Raw genomic sequence first — 6,790 nt, forward strand, 5'->3', positions numbered from 1 at the left:
CCTGACTTTATGGATCCGTACAGTCATATGGGATTGTCCTTGTTGGAATTACGGTTAGGGTTGCAACAATGCACACACACAAGATAGAGAAGCTTGAGAGCACACAAACTCGCTAGATTAGAATTAACAAATGTGTGCCAGATACAAAAGATAAGTACAAACCCCAAAATGGGTAGATAAGAGGGTGTACATACGCACGGGGAAAAAAACCTCTTAGTGAGGGAAAAAGTGCCCCAGCGGTCCTAAGTGTGTTCATACAAATCACTACCATATAATGCTATAAATGCCCCTTAGAATGATGATGTGAACATGTACACGGTATGGCCAATCAATCATAAAAAGGAAGTAAGTCCAAAGATTTATGAAAAGCTTGAACTTTTCATGAAGAGCCTTCGTGAATAAATCTACAATGTTGTCATATTTAGGCACATAGACCAAGTTGATCTCTGCTCTGCTGCTGCAGAGAGTCTTTCCCTGACATAGTGGTAATGCACCTCAATGTGCTTAGTGTGAGCATGAAACATTGGGTTCCTCACAAAACTGCTAATGCACTCTGGCTGTCAGTAAAAATCATAGTGCTAGATGACTATCCAACACCCAAATCAACCAATGAGACGTCTGAGCCACACACACTCAACTTTAGCTATAAAAGCTATCCTCCTGTACTCAGCTTCACAGCTGGAAGTGGCCACTATAGGCTACTTCTTGCTGTGCCATGATTATACACAAATCACCAAGGCAAAAGCAAAACCCACTAGTGGTGGACACTCATGTGTCATAACATCCAGCCCAATCTGAATCACTGAAAGCATGTAGCTATGCTCACCCCCCTTTGGATAAAATAATCCAATATACTGAGTGCCCTGTAAATAGCGAAAAACCCGCTTAGCAGCCTACCAATGCTTTGTACTTGGGCTATGCATATATCTGCTCAACTGTGAGACCACATATTGTATATCTGGCCTCATATTGTATATCTGGCCTCATGTTCACACATAAAGAAGAGATTCAATAGCCTGTTGATACAAACTAGCATCAAAAGAGTCTCTTACATCTTGAAGACTAAGTTGAGTACATGTCTCCATAGGTGTAGCCATAGGTTTACAGTCTTAGATATTAAACCTCTTCAGTAGCTTATGTATATATTTAGACTACAACAAAACAATGCCATCATTGCTGCATAAACTGAATCCCCTAATAGTAATGCAAGGGCCCCAAATCTAACATCTCAAACGATGACTGCAAATCAGCCTTAAAGGTTGAAATCTGATATATGGCGAGTCCCGTGATGAGCAGCATGTCATTAACGTATAGAACGATGACCAAAAATGTGTCCTTACTCCTCCTCACATAGAGGGTACTCTTTGGTTGGACTATTGCAAAAATCATTTGCAACCAAGTATGCATGAATCTTCTCATACCATGCTGTAGGAGCTTGCTTAAGGCCATAAAGAGCCTTTTTCAACCTGCATATTTTAGACTCTTCTCCTTTCATAGCAAAACTAGGAGACTGCGATACATACACCTCCTCATGTAAATCACCATTAAAGAATGCAGTCTTAATGTCCAACTGATGTACATTCCACCCATGATGTGCTGCCAAAGCAATGAGACACCTAATGGTAGTCATACAAGATGTGGGTGCAAAGGAGACCATCATAATCAATGCCCTTTTGTTGCTGGGCATACCCCTTTGCAAAGTCTGGCCTTGTAGCGATCAATGCTACCATCTGCTTTGTGTTTTAACTTGTAAACCCACTGATTACCAATGACCTTCTTGCCATGAGGTAGATTTGTCAAATACAAGGTGTCGTTCTTGAGTATAGAGTTATCTCATCTTGCATAGCATGCATCCAATGATCATCATCCTATGCTTCCTCAAAGGAAACAGGTTCCTCCTCATTACATAAAGTAGAAATGAGAACATGATCCACATGAGAATAATCTACATGATGAGAACCTACACGAGTCCTGCTAAGTAAAGGAGCTACCAACTTACTATCCCTCAATGTCTACACACAAGACATTTTGGCATACGCCTAGATTCTTCTATGGTTGCTCTCTCCTCATCCACTACATCCTCAATAATTGTCTCATCAAAAGGCTGATTTGAAGGCTAATTTTGAACCTCAAAGAAAACTCCAATGATCATCATCCTATGCTTCCTCAAAGGAAACAGGTTCCTCCTCATTACATAAAGTAGAAATGAGAACATGATCCACATGAGAATAATCTACATGATGAGAACCTGCACGAGTCCTGCTAAGTAAAGGAGCTGCCAACTTACTATCCCTCTCAATGTCTACACACAAGGCATTTTGGCATATGCCTAGATTCTTCTATGGCTGCTCTCTCCTCATCCACTACATCCTCAATAATTGCCTCATCAAAAGACTGATTTGAAGGCTAATTTTGCACCTCAAAGGCTGAATTTTAGCACTTGGTTGAGCATTCAATTGCTCTACATACGTTGCCCTCCATTAAACAAAGGTAGAAGCAAATCAAACATGTCTTGTGAGCATACATTCTGTTGTTTTATGCATGAAAGCATGGGCTGAATTGGGTTTTCGACAAAAACAACATCTCTATTTACCAAAATCCACTTTGAGGCTAGATGGTAGAGTCTATATCCCTTGCTTTCTAAACTGTATCCCATAAATATGCATTTATCATCAAGCTTACTACATTGTTGCTCAGGCATAATAGCATAAGCAAGAGAACCAAGAACATGCAAATGAGCCACAAAAGGCTTCCTGCCATCATGCCAAGCTTCATAAGGAGTTTTAGACTACAAGGCCTTGGTAGGGAATTTGTTCAACACATAGTTTGCACACATAACTGCCTTTAATCCCAAAAACCATGCGGTAAATCTTGGGCTTTCACCATACATCGTGTCATCTCCATGAGAGACCTATTCTTTTTCTCAGCCACACCATTTTGCTGAGGTGTGTATGGCACTATACATTAATGCCTTATGCCTTTTTCAGCCATATATGCATGAAATTCCTTGGACATATACTCCCCCCCCTTGATCTGAAAGAAGGGAGGGTGCCAACTTTACATTCACATGCATTTTCAGCTATGGATACAAAGTGCCTAAAGAACATAAAAACCTCTGACTTTTGCTTTAACGGATACACATAGCTATATCTAGAGTAATCATCAATAAAAGTGAGGAAGTAGAGATATCCCCTGATAGATGGTGTCCTCATAAGACCACATACATCACTATGTATAAGTTGTAATTTCTTAATAGCTCTCACAGATCCATCCTTTGGAAATGATGCCCGATGCATTTTACCAAGAATACACCCCCCACATACATGTCTAGCAGGGGTCTTAAGAGTTGGCAACTCAGACACCATATCATATGCCTTTAAAGTCGTAACAAACTGCCATAATTCAAATGGCCAAATCGTGCATACCATAATTCTGCATCTCACTCATACCACGAGTTGTAGAGACTGAACAAACATCGTGCTGCAACTTCTCAAATACATCCATCTTGTATAGGCCATGAAACAAGGTACCTGAGGCAATGATAGAATAACCATCATTTCTATCCTGAACTGTACATCTGTCATCCACAAATTTCACCATCAAGCCTAACAAGGCTAAGGCTAAAACTGACAGCAAGTTCCTTAATGCACACTAGCGAGCTACTCCTTAAAATCTTTGATCTTGGTCAAGAAGATGTTCATTGAGTCTCCCTCATTCATGTGCTCAAACTCCAACTGTTTGCGCACATATGCAACATGTGCTTCATTGCGCACCTAGTATAATGCAGGAAGTGCACCCCATGCCCGTTTTAAAGTCTTATATAATCAATAATGCTTCGCTTCTTCAGAGAAAGTGCAAACATTTCATGTGCATGTGCATCTCTTCCATACCATCTTGGGAGGTACTGGTGGTGCATGTGGAGGAGCCACATCTATATCAGATTTTACTTTAGATGTACTTTTAGCACCTAGTTGCGTTGGTAGTTGTGAAACAGGGCGAGTTTCACTACCACTGACCACATTCCAAAGGCCTTTAGCAACCAGTACATGCCTCATCATATAGGACCACAATAGGTAGTTAGTCCCATCAAGTTTATCCTAAATTAAGCAGACAACATGTTGAATACATCACTACTGCCAGCCATGGCTATCTACCAAATGTAAAATCTTTTAACACACTACAAGTACTATATATTCACTAAATGCAACCCCGAATGGCTAACAAGTGATTGAATCATCTGCAAAGTATATGAAAAATAACACATGGAATAGAGTGTTCCTAGAGAAAGTATGATGGTTGATGTTTTTGAAGACACTGTAGATGCTATTGCACACCAAATCTTTGCTGCTTCTGTTGCTGCTGCTGTCTGCTGCACAGCCCAAACACCCAAAATTGAGCAGAACCAATCCAAAATGAGGCCTCTCCAGAATGTCTGCCAAACCTGGCGGTGCCCAAATTGCATCGTGGACCCCAAAAGCTTTGTATACTTTGTATACACCACTACAGTATATACCTTCTTCTCCTAAGAGGGTATCTCAATCGAAGACATAAAAACACGGTCGTGAGGAGGGAAGCAGACTACTAGATCAAGTGTTAAGGAAGCTAGCTCTGATACCAATTGTTGGAATTAGGGTTAGGGTTACAATAATGCACATACACAAGGTAGAGAAACTCGAGAGCATACAAACTTACTAGATTAGAATTAACAAATGTGTGCTAGATACAAAAGATAAGTATACATCCCAAAATGAGTAGATAAGAGGGTCTACATACGCATGGGGAAAAAACCTCCTAGTGTGGGAAAAAGTGCCCCGGCGGTCCTAACTATGTTCACACACATCACTACCATACAATGCTACACTCCTAACATATATGGAGCTTTACGGACTTATGCAAAGCTGTATGGTTTAAAAATTTTAAAAACCCTAAAACTGTTTCAAAAACCCTAAATTTTACCTTTTGGAGACTTTTATTGCCCAAAAACTATTAAAACATGTTTTATATTAGTTTTCTTACCAAAAAGAGCTTTTCCATGGTTTTCCTCATCGACAAGGTTATAGGAGTTATGGAGATTTCTCAAGGGAACTTGGACTAGAACCTGGACTTAGACTTGGATATGAACTTGGACTTGGACTTGGATTTAGACTTGGAATTGGATATGAACCTAGACTTGGACTTGGATATGAATTTGGACTCAGATATGAACTTCGACTTGGATTAAGACTCGGACTTGGATTCATTGGATTTGGATCTAGTACTAGCCCCATGAGAGTTTCTTGTGGGTCATCTCCATGGTGTGCTCTCGAGGGGTTCACCTCAAAAATGTTAGTGTACCACATGAGTTCAATAGGAGGGGTTTTTTAACTAGATACATTGAGAAAAATTAACAGGACTACATTAAGAGGAGGGGTTTTTTAATTCAACTTTAGAAAAAAAATATGTTAGTTCATAACTAAAAAGGGGTTGTTTTATTGAGGCAAAAATTTTAGTTAAGGGGTTTTTTTAATACCTCTTGAATGTTCGTGATACCTAGGGTTTTCTAGTAGTGCACCCCTCAAGGGTGTGCTCGGCATCAAAGTCTCATGCCTAGACATAGACATCGACATCGACTTGGATATTCGACATCGGCATATCTGTTTGTTTTGTATTCATTGATTGTATTGATCCTGGCCAGCGCGCCCGTGGATTGTTTCTGAATAAATTCTTGAAAGGAGGTGGGACCTGTTCCCCCGTCTCGCTGAGTGTGGTGTATTATGCAAGATCCCTATTCCCTTCTCTCTCTCCCCTCTCTCTCTCTATCTTTATCTCTTGGACACTTGGTTGAGTCTATCACTGCACACCCCGCTGGGCTTACAGATATGGATCTAAAGCATTTCCATTTAATTATAGGTTTTTCATAGATCCAACTATTAGAGAGATTGACTTAGTAGAGGATATGTTGCATAGTTGGGATCATGTTTATACACACATAGATGTAGTGGATCATGTCATCGATTGTTCAAGTAGCACTATATGGGACAAGAGTATTGGTTCACATTTGATCTTGCATGATGCTGACCTCGAGTTGTGTTCTTTGATCTCCACGGGTGTTGACATGATCGTATGCTCTTTAGAGCCAGGACATTTCTCTTTGCCTGTATTCCTTGCCACTTGATATTATGTATGCTGGATGATTATATGGTTTAACATTCAGATGCACCTGTGACATATCATAGTCTTAGTCTACATGATAGTTCTTTGGTACTAGGACCATTTGATATTCCAACTAGGAGTTTCGAGCTCATTTGGTGGATCTTTTCAGTGTTGGATTCACACTTTGATTGTTGCGAGGATGGGCTAGATAGCTTTCCCTCGTATGTGAACTTTCATTCCAATCGAGGAGCTACTTCTACATCAGCTTTGGAGGTTTGAGATGTATACCATTGCACATCCATTTGATCCTGGAGAATATGCAACTAGCTTCATCATCAATGGTGGTTCCTTTTCTTCTTTATTTGATCAAGATCGCCACACGAAGCCATTGTCTTGGAGTTTGCATGCTTTGGATTTCCTTTTGATATAGGCAAAGGCATAGCTAGCTTCATCGTCGACATTGGTTCTCTACACTTTTCATTTGACCTAAGCAGATGGAGACCCGTGGTCTTGGATTTCACATGGCTTGGACTTCCATTTGATCCAGGTTAGCTTCATCGTCGACATTGGTTCTCTACACTTTTCATTTGACCTAAGCAGATGGAGACCCGTGGTCTTGGATTTCACATGGCTTGGACTTCCATTTGATCCAGGTTAG

Source organism: Cibotium barometz, chromosome 51, assembly GCF_041138505.1.
Source record: "Cibotium barometz isolate CiBa-2024 chromosome 51, ASM4113850v1, whole genome shotgun sequence".
NCBI classification, from domain to species: Eukaryota; Viridiplantae; Streptophyta; class Polypodiopsida; order Cyatheales; family Cibotiaceae; genus Cibotium; species Cibotium barometz.